General features: G+C 49.3%; 1 protein-coding gene across 1 annotated transcript in view; it reads left to right on the forward strand.

Annotated features, from left to right (window-relative positions):
• DIS3L2 (DIS3 like 3'-5' exoribonuclease 2) overlaps positions 1–17,281 on the forward strand; it is a 441,955-nt gene that overhangs the window by 347,677 nt on the left and 76,997 nt on the right.

Raw genomic sequence — 17,281 nt, forward strand, 5'->3', positions numbered from 1 at the left:
GAGATCAGCCTGGCCAACATGGTGAAACCCTGTATCTACTAAAAATATGCAAATTAGCTGAGCGTGATGGCACACGCCTGTAAGACCAGCTACCCGGGAGGCTGAGGCAGGAGAGTCACTTGAGCCCAGGAGGCAGAGGTTGCAGTGAGCCGAGATGGTGCCATTGCACTCCAGCCTGGGTGACAGAACAAGACTCCATCTCAAAAAAAGAAAAAAAAAGAAAAAAAAAAAAAAAAAAAAGAATCTCAAGTAGGGATTGTGTTTAGTGGGAGTTCCACATACTGTGGGTTATGGATGTGTTATCTCATCACTTTTGCATGTGTTCTGCCAAGACCCAGGGAGGTTCATAGGCCTGCTAGTTTGGATGTTAACTCCTTGTCTTAGGAGTCTCACCTCCTGGGTAGCTGGACTCCTCACCCACGTGCCGTGTGGGCTTGGCCTCTCTATTTCTCATAGGAGATGCCTCTGTTCTGTGCCACATACGGACTTTCCTCTGCTCTGTGAGAAAGGTCTTCCTGGTTCTTTGTTCAAAGACTAACAGCCCCCAGGATCCTGGCTTTATGTGGGGATCTCAGTTCCAGTTCCATGGCCAGGTCTTCTGCCTCCTGCGTGCATTAAAATCTTAGCTCCTGTAACTGTATCAACATCTGATACTCCTAGCCCCCAGTTGCCATGGTAAAAATTACAGCTCTGACTTAATTTTTTTTTTCACTTCAAGCATCTGAGAATTTTCCCATTATTCTTCTATACTCAATAATATATTTAAATTATTCTTTTGGTATATTTTATCTATAATTTCTCTGTGTTTGTGTTGGGAAGGAGGTCCACATCAGTTCAGTCTCCCATCTTGTCAGAACCGGATATCTGAATAAACTTAAAAATGGTCACTCATTTAGCAAGTGTATAGAGAGTATCTGCTGCATACCTGTATAGTTCTAGGCCTTGGGGCCATGGAGCTGAATAAACGGTGATGCTGTCAACAGAGGCCCATTCGCCAGTGGAAGGGAGTGGGCACTCCTCAGCAGCAAGGCAGCCCTGTGTTCCCACCCCACCTGCCTGCCATACAGACCCATTCTGTCTTCCTGCCCTGGCACCCTACATGCTGTCTGTACCAGATTACCTCACACTCCTGCATACAACTTGTCCCTGTATGCTCATGCCATTTCCTGCTTCTTAGAACATCTGTCTTTCCCAGAACCTCCTGTCTACCCATCTAGGTAACCTCTGCTTCTCCTTCCACTCTCAGCTAGGTATTTCTTCTCTGGGAAGACATTCCACACCCCTCACAGGCACCACCAAAGCTGGGTCAGGTGTGCCTTCCCTGTGGCCCTGTGCCATGCCCGTCTGCTCTGTGTCAGCTCTTAGCACTGTGCCTTTCAGCTGTGGGTTTACTTGTTGACTTCCTCCACTGGGCTGATGCTTTTGAGGTCAAGGTCTTGTTTTTTTCATTTCAGTACCCACAGTGCCTAGTCCACTACCTGGCAAATAATGCTTGATGAAGGGAAGGCGGGGGACCTGATTTAGTCCTTTAGGAAGGGAGGAGCGTGGCTACAGGGAAGTCAAACTTCTTTCCAGCTTTGTCTTTTCATTTGCTGTAGGATTACGATGATTAAATTACACGTGACATCAGGGAAACTGTCTCCATGGATAGCTCTGAATTCTGAAGAGCTAACATGGAGAAAAGAGAAGCTGTAAAAATGTGGCTTAACTCTAAATGTAGTGGTAATTACAGTCACTTATATCAGTTTCTTACCATTTTCTGCTGGGTACTGAAGCACAGTGATAGCTATGAAGAGCATTAAACATGTCGGGTGAACTTGTGGAAGCTGCATTAGATCGCAAGGCTATACTCTTGCTCATGATGTCTAGACTTTATGATCCATATACCATAATCATGATGGGAGCTACCATCTTCTGAGTGCCCGCAGACACCAGGCAAGGGGCTTACCCAGGTTATTTCTAGTCTAAAACCATTCAAGAAGAATATTCACAATAAAAAATAGAAATAAAACCAGTGAGAGTCTGAGAGGTTTTATTATTTTCACAATTTTACAGAATAAAAAATAAAAACAAACCAAGACTGAAGAATCTGAAGAGGCTCACCTGCCAAGGCCACAGAGGTCAAGGGCAGAACCTGGCTTCTGCCTCAGTTGTGGCAAATTCTAAAGCCTGTGCTGTGCCTTCATGACACCTGCCTTTTTCTCCACACCAGGAAGCTGCAGGGATGCTGATTCCAGCCTTGTCTAAGCAGGCCTGCTTGGGAAGGCTGGCTGGGAAATCCTGGGATTTCCAGTCCCTGTGAACCCCAGGTTAGGTGGGCAGCTTCTGACTTGTCATCAGAGTTCTGGATTAGGCCAGTCACACTGCTTGGCAGGTCACCATCTACTCGGTGGTATGTGGTGTGGCTGTGTCAGTTATAAAGACCTCATAGTTTGGGGGGTGCAGTTGCCCTGAGTACCTGCCTGAGTGGCCCTTGTAGTAGACCCTGGCAGGCCCAGGCCCTGGCTTTGGGGTGCCTGCTTCTCTGCCTTGCTGGCAGTTGTGCCTCACTTTGTCCAGGCAGTGAGGCCAGCAGCTGCTGTCCCTGCGGACCTCTCAGAGCCTCCTTGACACTCACAGCCGGGTCTTCCGCCTTACTCCAGTCTTACTCTTAGAACAGGTTAGTTTGCTAAACTAAACAAGAGAAAATCTTTCATTTTTCCTGCCCAGCTACCTGACTCATTTTGGGGCCTTGAAATACCTGTCATTAAACTGACTAGCTGGCCTCTAGACGTGTGAGAGAGCTACACTGTGGGACTGATTTCCCTCTGCCGAAGGGTCTGCTGCATTCATGAGCCTGCCTTGAAGGACAGTACTCCTTGCACCTTCCAGAGGATAGGGCAGTTCTGGGCTGCACATCTTCTCCCCAGCCCACGGGCACCTGGTAGCTCAGGTCACTGTAAGGACACCTGGATTCTCTTCCCCAGCGCCCGAGCACATAGTTCTTTCTGCTTGCCAACATGCCCCCTGCCCATGGGGGGGCCTGCTCGGCATCCCCCGGGGTCTCAGAACACGCTCTCTAGACACAATAGAGTTAGAGAACCAACCCTAAAACCACACTGCGGTTCTCTGTCTCTTGTTTTGTGTTTATCATGGAGGATGTGATGGGTTCGTTCAGGTGCTCTGACAAGTGGACACCAAGTAGGATTAATGTATGAGAGATGTGTTGGGGCAAGGCCTGTGACGGATGAGGGGAGGGAACAGGGGCAGACCCAGGGCTTCCTTCACCTTACAGCAACCAGCCCTAGTAGACAGTGTGCATCCCAGGGCTTTCCCGTGCTGGCATTATCACAGTGACGCAGGACCTTCTTCCCAGGTCACTGCTGGTGAGTCTTTGAGCAGCTAAGCCACCACTTTGTACAGGGCCTGTCCCTGCCCACACACCACTCAGAAGAGTGTCCCCTTTGCCCCCTAGGTATTGAGCGAGCCACTCCCCAGACTCCATCTTTCTGCCTGTTTCCTCAGAACCACTCCTGTCCCACTTGTGTCAGTTCAGATCTGCAGAGAAGCAGATGCTGAGATGGGATTAGATGTCGAGAAACACATGGAGGAAGATGCCTGTGAAGGATGAAAGGGGAGAGAGCAGCAGAAGGCAGAGGGAACCTTCAGACCTCGACACAAGTCTGGCCCTTGTGAAGGAATTTGGGAAGGAAGGAGGGCTGGGTAGGGAGTCTCAGGCTATGGCCCAGGTTTTTTTGTTCAGTTTTGTTTTTTTGAGATAGGATCTCATGTTGCCCGAGCTGGTCTCAATCTCATGGGCTTAGGTAGATCCTCCCACCTCAGCACCCCACCGGCTAGGATTACAGGCCCGCACAATGGCTGCCACCTGCAGTCCAGTTTCAAGGTTCACTGACGGAAAGTCCTCAAACCAAAGCCAAAGTTGCCTGCTGGAGGATCCTGACATCTTGCAGGACCTGGCCTGCCTTAGGACCCTGGAGGCATGCTCACAGGAAGTGTGGCTTCAGGGCAGATGCAGTGGTGGATCAGAGCCCTTGCAGTTGGGGACATTGTCAGTAGTAGATCTCAGTGATGCCTCTTCCTGGCTGCTGCCCTTGAGGAGGGGACAGAGTAGGGTGTTCCTGGATGATGTTTAATTAGTTTCCCCTCTGCTTGGTTCTTTGCCTTTTCCTTCATCCTGAATAAGCAGAGGAAATATTTCCCAGCAGCCCTGACAACTTCAAACCAGCACCAACACTTCTCAGTACTTTGGAAATGACACTTTCTGTCTGCACCTTGGAACTGATGCCAGCTCCTGAGGCTAAGCAGCAGTGTTACCTAACAGCCATTCATTGCAGAGGGCAAGAGCCTCCAGGCCTCCCAGACACTGCCAGGTTAGCTTGAAGAAGGCCTTTCTTGTTCCTGATGAAGCCTTAGTTTAGGAGAAAAAGGAGCTTGAAATCAAGAGAGAGGAGGGGTTTGGGGGAAGTTGGAAGTGACGCAGCCAGAGAGGTGCCAGGAGTGAGCTCATGGGCGCAAGCCTGCAGCTGTATTGTGCACGTGGGAGTCAGCCACTCACAGTGCAGGTGTGAGCTCACTGTTCCACCACAGCCATTAGTGTTTGGCACCAGCACGATGCAGGCACAACTCCTGTTTCCACTGCTGGATTCGGGTAGTGTTCAGCGAAGGGAGTGTCTCTCCACTGTCCACCGACGCAGAGGGATGGCCGTGGCTCTTTATGCTCTGCTCTCTTCTCACCTCACTCCATGTAGCAGCAATCAGGATATTTTGTCTGCCAACATTCATTTAACCTCAGTTTTGTCTACAGGAAGAGGAGAAGAGGGTATGAACACTCCCGTTCTAGAGAGAGAGAAACGGATGCCCTGATAGGTGCCCTGTGCAAGGTCAAGCTGTACATGAGAGGACCTGGATACTACCCCAGCTATCTGATGCAAGCAGGTGTGGGGCCCTAGAACAACTACACATAAGTGGCACTGAGTTGCCCATGGGTCCAGGAGCGGGGAGGGCAGCAAGGCCTGGGGTAGCACAGCTGCCTCCTGTATTTCTGCGCACACCTCTGGAGTGACAGTCTCCTGCACATGGAATCTGAACCACAAGGGGCCAGGACAAGGAGGAGCTCTTTTTCAGCTGTGTTGCGTCAGTGCCTGTTCCCCACTTGCTGGGAGAACCAGGGAGGGACAGAGTCTGAAGTCACATTTTATAGCACTCAGTTGCCTCGGCAGAGGTTTCCCATGCTGCTGAGCTATGGTGCTCAGGACCCTTTGTAGAAATCACTAGATCTTCCACTCTTGCTGGCTTTCTGAGGCCAGAACTGATGCAAGCAAAGAAATGTGGGAGCCGCAAAAATCGGCAGATTGTGCTGGCCACAGACCAGTTGCATACATCAGTGTACACACGCAGGAACACCCGTCCATGTCTAGCATATAGTGTGACTTATGCATTCTGCTATTTTTTCCTATAGTGCACAGACTGGAAAGTAGGTTTTTATAATAAGCTTACTTTGTAAAACTTATTTCTGAATTATGACATGCGTAGAGAAAAGTACACAAATTATGAGCATCTAGTTCAAGGAAATTGTTAGAAAATGAACACATCGGTGTCAAGAAATAGAACATGGCCAAGTGCAGTGGCTCACACCTATAATCCCAGCACTTTGGGAGGCCAAGGCAGGAGGATTGCTTGGAGCCCAGGGGTATGACATCAGCCCAGGCAGTGTAATGACAATTAACGAACAAATTTTTATTAAAAAATAAATAACAAATAGAATATTTCAGCCTCCAGGAGCCTCCCATGTGCCCCTCACTCCTCCCAAAAGGATACCACCATTGTAACTTCTAACAATATAGGTTGGTTTTGCCTGGCTTTGAACTTCATATAAATGAAATTATTTACTATATTCTCTTTTGTGCCCAGCTTTTCTCTTTCAGCATTATGTTTGTGAGAATTCATCTTTGCTGTTGCATCTATAGTCCATTCATCAATTTATCAAATCTGCATTTGTTCAGTCAACATTTGTATTGTTTCCATTTTGGGGTTATTATAAATCTGCTTGTACATGTCTTTTGGTGCACATATGCATGTGTTGCTTTTGAGTATATAGTAGGAATGAAATTGCTGAATCATATGTAATTTAACAAGCAATGTGTGAGAGCTCATCTGTTTATTGGCCATTCAGTAGAGTGCCTTTTCAAATTTCTTGCCTATTTTTCTACTGGGTTTTCTGTATTTCTTCTTGATTTATAGTCCTGTGTATTCTGGATATCAGTTCTTTGTTGCTTATACATGTTGCAAATATCTTCCACTGTGTAGTTTGCTCTTTTACTGTCTCTGGTGTTATTTTAATGAACAGAAGTGCTTAATTTAAATGAAGTTCAATATGTCGATCTTTTTTATTATGGTTAAATGCTTTTTGTATCCCACTTAAGAAATCTTTGTTTATATTCTAAAAGAATCTACTTAGAATTGATTTTTGAAAATGGTACAGCAAGTTTATTTTTTCCTATGGGTATCTGTTGACCTCACATCATTTTTTGAAAATACTTTCCCATACCTTAGCACTGCCACCTTTGTCAAAAACGAAGTACCCATATGCACAGGTCTGTTTCTGCTCTCCATTCTGTGTCACTGGTTTATATATCTATTCTTGTACCAATACCACACTGTCTTAATGTTTGTATAAAAATCTTGATATCCAGTAGGGCTAGACTTTCCAACTTGGACTTTTTCTATAAAGAGCACCTATGCTATTCTTGGCCCATTCCATTTCCATATAGATTTTAGAATCAGATTGTCAGTTGCCACATACATGCACACAAACTTACTAGGATTTATATTGAGATTGCTTTGAATCCATACGTCAATTTGGGAAAAATCAACACTTTTATGATAATGAGTCTTCACAAACATGGTACCTCCCTCTATTTAGAGCTTCTTTAATTTTTCTCAATGTAATTTTCTGTTAGAGATCTTGTTCATGTTTCATTAGATTTACTCCTAGGTATTTGATTTGTGGTACTATTTTAAATGGTATTTGTAAATTTAATTTTCTCTTTGTTGCTAATACAAGGAAACAGTTTATTTTTGTTGACCTTGTTGTCATCAATGACTTTCCTAAATGTATTTATTAGGTTCAAATAATTTGTAGTTTTTTTCATAACAGTATTTCAGTTCAGTGTAGATGCTTTTTTATTTCCAACATACCTCATCATGTCATCTGCAAATAATGACAGTTTTACTTTTTCCTTTCCAATTCTCATGCCATGTATTTCTTTTTCTTGCCTCATTGCACTGTACAGTATTTCCTGGACATAATAATAACAGGCATTTATGTCTTGTTCCTGATCTCAAAGAGAAGAGTTTTTACCACAAACTCACTCTTTAGATTATGAAAATTTTTACTAGCATTCTCTTTAGTATACACTTTATTTTTCCCCAAGATGAGTTTTCAATTTGGGAACTTTTTTTTAAGTTTTAAGTGGTGATTTATGAACTAGGAGCTAGGAAAATGGTATCTGAATTTTTTTTTAATTTAAATGAAAAGGAACTAATGTTTATCACAAGACTGCTACTCCTCGTTTTAACCTTGTGAGGAGATTTTGCCTTGGCCATTTTACGGAAGGATATCATGACTGTACATTTAAACAAGGATTCAAACAGATCTGTCTGACTCCAAAACCCATGCTCTCCTTACTTCTCCCTGATTCCTTGGTAGAATATTGAATGTGAACCCCCGAGGTCATAAAAATACCACTTTTGTCATACATGACTGAGAGAAAAGTTGCTAAACTATTAATACCTCACAAGTATATTCAGCATCTTTTCCTTTCCCCAGTAATCTCCTACCCCAAATCTCCTTATATCCCTGTGTTTTAGTCCATTTTCATGCTACTGATAAAGACATACCTGAGACCGGGCAGTTTACAAAAGAAAGAGGTTTATTGGACTTACAGTTCCACATGACTGGGGAGTCCTCACAATCCTGGCAGAAGGCAAGGAGGAGCAAGTCATATCTTACAAGGATGGCAGCAGGCCAAGAGAGGGCTTGTGCAGAGAAACTCCCATTTTTAAAACCATCAGATCTCATGAGACCCATTCTCTATCATGAGAACAGCATAAGAAAGACTGGCCCCTGTGATTCAGTTATCTCCACAAGGTCCCTCCCACAACACATAGGAATTATGGGAGTTACAAGATGAGATTTGGGTGGGGACACAGAGCCAAACCTTATGACCCTGTCACCTGCCCCATCCCTCCTTTCCCTGATTTCCATTGCCATGGAAAGGAGCCCTGTGGGCCTGCCTGTGGCCCTAAAGGGCTGCAGCCCTCCTCAGCACCAGCTCAGCACCCACTGGGCCCAGTACAGGGCCTTCCCCAGCCTCTGCTGTCATTCTGTCACCTGTTGTCTGGTGCTGGAAGGTAGGATTGAAGGCTTTCCTCCTGGGCAGGCTGCTCAGGTTGCAAGGTAGATCCTATTTTTAAGCCCTGTAGAGTCTCAGCTGTCCCATTTTGAGGGTCATGAGTCCTACATGGGTTCACAGAATCCCTCTCGCTGAGACTCGGAGGAATGAAGAGGACAGAGAGGGTGGAGACCCAAACCAAGCAAGGCCCCGGAGGCCTCAGGGCCCTGGGGCTGAAAGGAGCTCCCTAGACTAAGAGTGCCCCCCACTATTCTCACACCCCACCTTTTGCAGCCCAAATAACTACCCATGGGTGTCCTAAGAGATTTCCCTATGAGACAGAAAAGTCTAGGACACCAGGAACTCTCAAAACTAGATATTTCAGAACTCTCAAAGACCTTGAAGAATAAATGTTTTCATTGTCAATTTAACACAGAGCTACATTAAGCAACTAACACTTTCCCTTTCTTGAATGTCACTTTGCCATTCCCTTTCCTTATCTTTTTGTGATGGACTGCAGCTTCTTCCATTCTGGAGAGCCTCCTGGGGCTGCAGCAATCCAGCATGACTTGGAGCTCTTTGGGTTTCTTTCCTAGATACTTAATAGCACATGAAGATGTGTTCTTACCAGTGACAGAGGGTAGTGAGAATGACCATTTTTGTTTTCTCTATATCTGTACCTGCCACATCCATACCTTTCTCAGAAGGTCCTGGAATGACTCATTTCTCTCTCTGCCTCTCTGGGTATTTCTCCAACCACAGGTTTGCATCCCCAGGGGGAAGCTGGCTCTCTGATCCCTCATGGTAACCTTTTTAAGCAGATGGCACAGCCAGGCAGTCTTTAAACCCAAGGAGGTTTGCCCCTTCCCTAGACTTCACGGAGTTCTAGAAGAGACTGTGATATTCAGGCCAGGTTCCTGTTTGATGAACAGGGACACTCAATTCCTGGCAAGTGGGGTGAGCGCTTCCAGCCCTCCCCACCCCCATATCGGTGTGCTGGCCCAGACCCAGGGCATGTTCAGGTACTTAAAGTAGCAAATGCCTCTGCTGTAAAAACCCTCACTGGAGAACTGAAAGCCCAGAGCCCAGACTCAGGCCACAGAGGTCTGAGATATACTCTCAAGTAGGTTAGCCCATAAAAGAAACCGGTCATAGGATTACATGTTGGGTCTGAGCCTGAAGAAAGGTGCCCATGGCTGTTACCTTCTGCGGCTGCCTGGCAGGTAACCAGAATGTGCTTGGCTTTCTTAGCTTTTGGCTGTGTGATCTGTGGGGAAGTGTTTCTGATCTATCTTCACTGCCACTCCCAGCTCTCTGGGGCGTTGTGGCTGTTTCTTGGTGGTTGGGCAGGAAGCCTCTAGAGCCTGAAGGAATTGCTGTGCTTGATGACAGGCAGAGGCTATCAATGGCTATAAATCGCCTAGTGGCTGTTTCACGTACTGAAGAATTGAACATGTTTGCTGTCTGTTCTGCGGATGCTTCTCTGATGGCCGGAACACAGCTGGGAAAAGATTTCATAGAGTGAGTCAGAGCAAGGGCCCAGCTCATGCCCACTGAGTTAAGCAAGAGGAAGTGGCTGACTTCCGCAGCTGCTCTGAAAGCCCAACACAGCAAGGCCTGGCTGAGATGAACAACATAGATCATTCCACTGACTTTGGGCTACCCTCAGGCTGACCCCATGTGACCCCACACCTGCCCCAAAGCTAGGTGAGACCCAGGATCCACCCTCTAAGCCCGGGTTACCAGTAGGGGGTAGGTGCCAAACTGGAGAGTGGACTGTGATGAATGGGTGGCAGAGATGGCAGAGGAAATGGCTCATCTCCTGTGGTCAGGGACCCCGCTCTCAGCAGCTCCCTTCCCTGAGTGCCCTGGCACTGGTGTGTCTGTGTGTCCAGGAGCCCTGGCACACCACTGTGGCTCTACAGTAGCCTCCTGGGCAGCAGCTCATCAGCTTCCAGCACAGCCTTTGTTGCTCTGTAAATCTGTTAATGTTTGTGCTACCTAGAATAAGAAGGAAGGAGTCATTCTACAGAGAGGATTTATTCTTGCAGGTGCCAAAACCTTGTTCCTTACAATTATGTCCCGTTCTTTAATGGGGTCCCCTGCACTCCACAGTGTCATTCGCCTCCACACTAGCTGTCCCCACAATGCTATGTATTTTCACTGATTTTGCTTGGGGCCCTGCCCGTCTTTGTCTCTGCCTTTACAGTCAGGCCAGTTGTCACTTCTCCATAGCTGTCCAAGAAGCCTGTAGCACCCTCTCCAGCCACTCCAAGCATGAGGCTTTGTGGGGAGCGTGGAATCTGTGAGGAAGCCGAGGCAAGCTGTTAGGATTCTGTTCTATGGGAGGAAAGGCTCTGAGTGAGGCGCGAAGGAGGGACTTCCCAGGAGGCGCACTTGCGTGCCCGGCCCCGTGTCTACGCTGGCTGCCCACAGACCCTGCTTCTGCCTATTTCCTGGTTCTGCTTCATGTTTCAAAGACTAAGGTCAAATGTGATTAAGTTTTAGGTAAGCAAGATATTGTGCTTATTATTGAATTGTTCTTCTTTGGTTTAACAGCCCTCCAGTTTAATCTAAATCTATTTCCTCTCAGTCTTTGGTGTAGATAAAAGAGCAGTTAGCTGGTCGCTATCTTTTGTGTCATAAATCTTGTAGGAAACCATTGTTGTGATTTTTCATTGTACCGTTCCTGAAGAGGAAGGAACTTTTCATTCCTTTGGGCTTTTTTCTAGTAAATCTCCCAGCTGTTAGTGTCATCGAGCTTAACTCTCACATCCTTAAGGCAGCGTTGACCTCAGAACCACCAGTACTTTGCTGTGTGCCCTGGGAGGCAAGTTATTACCCTTGGCTTCATGACCCATGGACAGTCCTTGCAATGGAAGGCAAACACATTTGTGGGTAGAGTGTGGAGAATGTGTGTAAAAGGCTTTCCTTGCCCAGGCAGTAAGTGCTGAGGAAACAAGCCACTTTTTATGCTAATAAAATTTGGACAGGGGTTATGGGGTAGGGGAGTGAGTATGTGTTGATCTGATTCCCTGTGCCCAAGAGCAAGGACAGTCACTTCATCCCAGCCCCCACACGGTGTCGGGAACACAGAGGTGTTCAGCAGATGCTGGACAGATGTCTCCTGGGGGCATGCATGCAGTATTTGCTCTTTTTCCCTCGCATGTTCTGTGTTCCTAACATTCTTCTATTTTGGCGGAGTGGGGAGGTAGAAGGCAGAGTCTCACTCTGTCGCCCAGGCTGGAGTACAGTAGCCCGATCTCTGCTCATTGCAACCTCTGCTTCCCGGGTTCAAGCGATTCATGTGCCTCAGCCTCCCGAGTAGCTGGGATTACAGGTGCCCTCCACCATGCCCGGCTAATTTTTGTATTTTTAGTAGAGATGGGGTTTCACTATGTTGGCCAGCCTGGTCTTGAATTCCTGACCTCAGGGGATCTGCTCACCTCAGCCTCCCAAAGTGCTGGGATTACACGTGTGAGCCACCACTGCTGGCCTCTTCTATTTTTTAATTACACCTCTTGTATTTTTTGTCTCCTTAACTCAGTGCAGAAGGTTTTCATAATAACACTAATAATATTTATGGAATAGTTAACAGCATGTCAGAGCTTATAATGTTAAATAAGATAACAAAGTGTATCTCATTTAATCCTCACTAGAATAACCCTGTGAGGTAGGTGGAAGAAGTTAGAGAGGTTAAGTAGCCGCCTAAGGTTATCCAGGTTGTGTGTGGTTGACGGCGCCCTACCTTTCCCCACTGACTTTAGCAAGACAAGAATACTGGCAAGTTGCTGCTGCCCTCTGGGCTCTGTTATAAAGTGAAGCTGCTGATCCACAATGGAGAACCCACTCCTGCAAGGCCAGCCTCCACAGAGGCCAGAGGCCAGTGCTGGTCAGAGCGTCCAAGAAGCTGGACTCAAACAAGGGTAACTTGCGGGAATCTTCAGGAAGCCCTTATATTCAGAATTGTATTCTGTGCCACATGGGTCCTTTCCCACCATCAAACTTAGAAAATGACCCCTAGGGAAGCCCTTGGAGTTCAAGGGCGGGCGCTGAGAAGTCTACCCACGTCCTCATGGGTTGGAAGACCGGTTTCGCCACGTGTTCTCTGGCCCAGTCGTAAACATCATTCGTTTGCTTGTCCAGCAAACATTATTGGACACCTGCTAGTGCCAGATACTGCACTGAGCACAAGAGAAGGGCCCAGTTCCTTCCTTTGAAGCCCACAGCCCATTGAGGAAGACAGGTATATAAAACAGCATTTGCAAGGGGGCGACAAGGGCCAGGGGGGAGGTGAGCAAAGGATGCAGGGAGTGGCTCTCAGTGTCGTGCGCACCTCACATGGGAAGGCCAGTGCAGCAGGGTGCTGTTGCCCTCTGCTTCTCCCGGCTGGAGTGTCAGTGTGGGACCCTGTAGGCCCCAGCCCACCCAAGGGGAGGCAAGTGAGAAGGTGCCAGAGTGGTCATGGGACAAGAGCCAGAGGGAAAAGGGCTGGCCAAGCCCTGGAGAACTGAGCAGAGCAGAGAGCCACCTCGCCAAGCCTCTGTGTTCCGTCTTGTCATGCTTGTTGGAATGAGGAGGAATCCCTAAAGATCATGGATTGAAGGAGAATGGCTCTCCCTCCTACCACTTCCCCACCATCTCTCCCTGAAACCACAGGAGCATTCCACATACAACACAGGGCAGGGGTCTTCCCTTCATGTTCCTTGAGTGCAGTGACCATGGCCACTCCTTTCTCAGAACTCCTACTGCCAGAGTCTTAGCACTGCTGGCCTCCATAGCCAGCAGGGAGGTGTGGTCTGCTCCCACATGGCTGGCTGGGCCATTCCTGGGCAGATGGTATCGAATGAGGAACACCCAGTGCCTGTGTGGTTGGCACACAAGACACTGTGGTGGTTGAGAGAAGCAGAGGGCGACAGCACCCCACACCCTGCCGCACTGGCCTTCCCATGTGGGATGCGCACGACACTGTGTGGTTGGCATGCAGTGGACACACCCTGGACTGCATGCTACCTGTAAGCATGTCTTGCTGAAACTAGCAGCCAGTTCTTTGTTTTGTTGCAAATGACCATTTGACAGTACATCCACAACAGCCAAACATGGCACACGAGGAACTGGGCTTGAGTATCACGAAGATTTACTGATAAATGGACAGCCATAAGCACCATTAACCAGACTACACAGTTACTCTCCATCTTGGTGGCTGCACAGCCCAGTGGACCACACAGGGCCCTCCTCCCAGGCAGAGGCAGTTGGACTGAGGCCAGAGAGCTCTGGGTACTGCAGCCTCTGCCAGGAAGAACAATTCTTACCCAGGGGAGGCCCGCAGGGAATGGGCTGGCCCTCCCAGTCATACATGGCTGCCTGGGCTTCGCCTGACCTACCTGTGAAGAAGCTCCCAGAAGGCCATTGCTGGTCAGCATCCCGGGTACCAGGAGAGCTTTCTTAATGCATCTGAAAATCCTGGATAAACAGGACTGCCCTCTGCACCCCAGGCTGCCCTACAAGATGGGCTTGGCCTGTAGAGTGGTAGCTCCGGGAAGCAGAGCCCTCAGGTCCAGTCAGGCTTTGGCATGGCCTGGCCTCGCCATCCGACTTACCATTGACCCAGCTTGCCTGGAAAGACTCAGGGCCTAATCCAGATTGTTCTGGTCTTGGTTCTCAGGTAGAATGAGAGTGGCATGGGGAAAAGGGCTGAAGTCTTCACACAGGCTGTGTGAGAGCTCTCAGCGGTCTTTGGTTGACTTTGGGTAGGGGTAGAGATGAAACCCAGCAGTCTTATTGTTCTCCCCACCTCCCCACCCCACCCCACCCCACGCCACGCCACCTACCCTACCCCTTCCTGTGGACAAAGCAGAGAGGGCAGAGCTGGGGCCTCAGTGCCACATGGGGCAGGCACATGAAGATGTCAGGGAAGCCCAGAATGTTCTGGGGGCCAGGGGACACATTCATTGAAACCACTCTGAACCTGGGTCATAAAACTGTGTGTCAATATTTTAAAAGTCACAGGATGAATGCAGAGCTCTGCCAAATTCAACATGCTGTGTTCCAGGGGTTGATAAGACGAGCATTAGTTCAGTGGAAAAAAACCGAGACAAGAGAGGTTTTCTTTTAACCTTCTGTGTTTCATGTTTATACTGAGGCAGGCTGCCCTTGCAGGAGAGGATTCATTCATCATGTAACCAACAAATGAGTCCCAGTCACATTGTCACCTGCCACCTGTGTTGGATTTAAGTGATAACCATCTACAGGCAGTAAGAATGTATCGAGGCGAATGCAGCGTGTCCCATTAGGCCAGCAGAAGCCGTCTTGGGTTTCGTCTGCCAAGTTCATACACCTCTGGTTCAACAGTGATAAGCTGAAGGGAATTTGCAGGAACCATAACTGCCACTTCTAGTCCTTTATTACTGGGGGGCTATGCTTCCATCCCTGAAAATAAGTCTTGTTTGGCACTCAGCATTTTCTGTGGAGCAAATAAGCAAATCATTATCACTGAAATGCCTCATTTGTTCCCCCAAACATTTCACCAGCTCCTCCATGTGCTGCTCAGCTCTGGGATACATAGACAGGCATGGCCAGGTGTTTCCCACCCTCCTCGCCCCACGGCCTATGGTCTGCAGAGGAAAACTAGCCTCCAGAAAAAGACAGTCTGGATTCACTGATGAGATTTGGTTTAGATTCAGCCCACAAGACCATGGAGCCAGGGAGGGAGATGCCCGAACTGAACCTGTACAGCCCCACAGGGAACTGAGTGGACAAGGTGGGCTTGGGTATGGGGAGCAGAGTGGGCAGAGTGAAAATCCAGGGTGGCGTAAGAGTCTGGGTGCCTGTCACCCATGAGGAGGCCCCACGGGTTCCCTGGGGAACGGAGGCACTGATCTCCTTGTGTCCGGTAAGGGAGCAGGGCTGAGGCCAGAAACAGGCCAGCGAGAGCCTGTGGGGGGCCAGGGAGTGTGACAGCCAAGGACCCCCAGAGCACTAGCAGCTAAGGACCCTGGGCCGCACTCAGGCCTGGGCGAGGGACTGACCTGGGGAATTCTTGAGGTTTCTCTGACTGTACGGAGCTCATCAGGGAAAACATGGGAGATGCCTGGATTCATTGCCCAGCTCCGAGCTCAGCACAAAAACTGCCTCTTGGGACAGTCTAGAAAGAGGCTCACCTGAGGCCCAGTACCCAGGGGCCATGCTGTCACGTAGGCCAAGGCATCTGAGGGGCAGGGGCCTTCCCCATCCCACTGCTGCCATGGCCTGTGGCCCACTCTGCCCTGCCCTCCTGACCCGGGGACCCAGTGCATCTCTGTTGGGGCTGGGAGGAGCGTTAGCAAAGGAGAGGCCGCACAGGGCACCTTCAGTGATGACGGGAAACCAAGAGCAGGAAAAGCAACCGTGCTCTGCCCTGGGTGACTCAGACAGGAAAGGGCCTGAGCCTGAGGCAGCCAGGAGGAGGCAGCCTTACCAGGGAGGCCGTGGCGTGGGCCTCCGTGCTGCTTCTGCCCTCCTCATCCAACTGCAGCGGGACAGAGGCAGAGGCAAAGTGGGGGCCTGGAAACAAGCAGTGTGCTCTCAGGGTGGGCTCTGCATTGAGTTCCCACTGTCAGCAGAGCCTTTGGCAGGTGCCAGAAAGAAATCCTGCTGCTCCCTCCTCCTCAGAGGGTTCAGAGCAAACGATGCAGGGTCACCTGAGGACAAAGCAGTGGACAGGGTGTCAGGGACCCTGGGTCTGGGAGCTTGGGCAAGTCCTTCCAGCTTACTGAGCTCCCCGTTCTCCTGCCAGACATGAGAACTCTTGACTTCTGAGACTTGATGGACCGAGAGTAGCGAAGTGCCTGGCAGTCTCCACATCCAGCCCTGACACACCGTGGCATGGGACCTCTGTGGTCACTTCTGTGGCCTCCCAAAGACACCATCTCCATCGTCACCTTAGGGCCAACAATCCCCTCCCCATGCACTGGGTGTAGGGGCCAGTGAGGAGTGATGAGGAAGTGCAGAGACCACGCTGCGCTTGTTTCCCTGCAGACTTTAGTGGCTATGTGGTTGGGGTGGTGGCCCTGCTGAAGGGGGTCTGCCCTAGCAGCCGTTTGGGCAGGAGCAGTTTTCAGATGTGAGCACACTCGTTCCAACTTGCAGCAAAGCCTCTCAAGGTCCCAGGAAGCCCAGGCTTCTCTCTTGTTTTTGTGGCTACCTTGGTAGCGTGTGTGTGTAAGAGCATGTGTATGTGCAGGAGAGAGACGGAGAGAAAGACCTGTGCATTCCAGAACACGCTTCTTCCTTGAACATCCAAGTGCCCAAAGCCTAATTTTAAAACCAAAGTCGATGCCTCCTTAAGTCTGCGATGGCCCAGTTCTGTTCTTGATCCAAGTCTACGGAGCCAGCTTCCCCTGCCAGGGCTTGAAAGGGACCCCTGGCCAGGAGTCAGCAGGGCAGCAAACAAAGCTGTTGGGGGCACTGTGGGGACTCCCCTAGGTGGCCAGGCATCTGTATGCCTGTGCCACCCTCCTCAGGAGCTTGTTTCCAGTTCCGGTTGGGCAGGGGCTGGCACTGGAGAGAGGCTTACGTGTCAACACCGTAAAGCAGCCAGCAAGCCCTAATGACCACACTCTGCAAGGCCACACAGCACAGACTGGCACCTGGTTCTGCTTGGGGGCAGGGCTGCTGCCAGTCTGCAGGCCTGCCCCTACCTCTGGGAGCAGAGCCCGAACTTGGGGAGTGAATGAGGCTTCTGGGCTGGCTTTACGCTGACAAGGGCCTTCTGCACTGTCAGCCTGGCCCCAGCTACCAGCAAGCCCCCTTTTACTCCCCATTACAGCCACTGGGCCTCCCTTTGGCAAGGCATAGGAGCCCAAATGTGGCCACCTGGCCTCTGGGGACTTCCTTCCTTTAGAGCTAGA

The sequence above is a fragment of the Papio anubis genome, chromosome 10, assembly GCF_008728515.1.
Source record: "Papio anubis isolate 15944 chromosome 10, Panubis1.0, whole genome shotgun sequence".
NCBI classification, from domain to species: domain Eukaryota; kingdom Metazoa; phylum Chordata; class Mammalia; order Primates; family Cercopithecidae; genus Papio; species Papio anubis.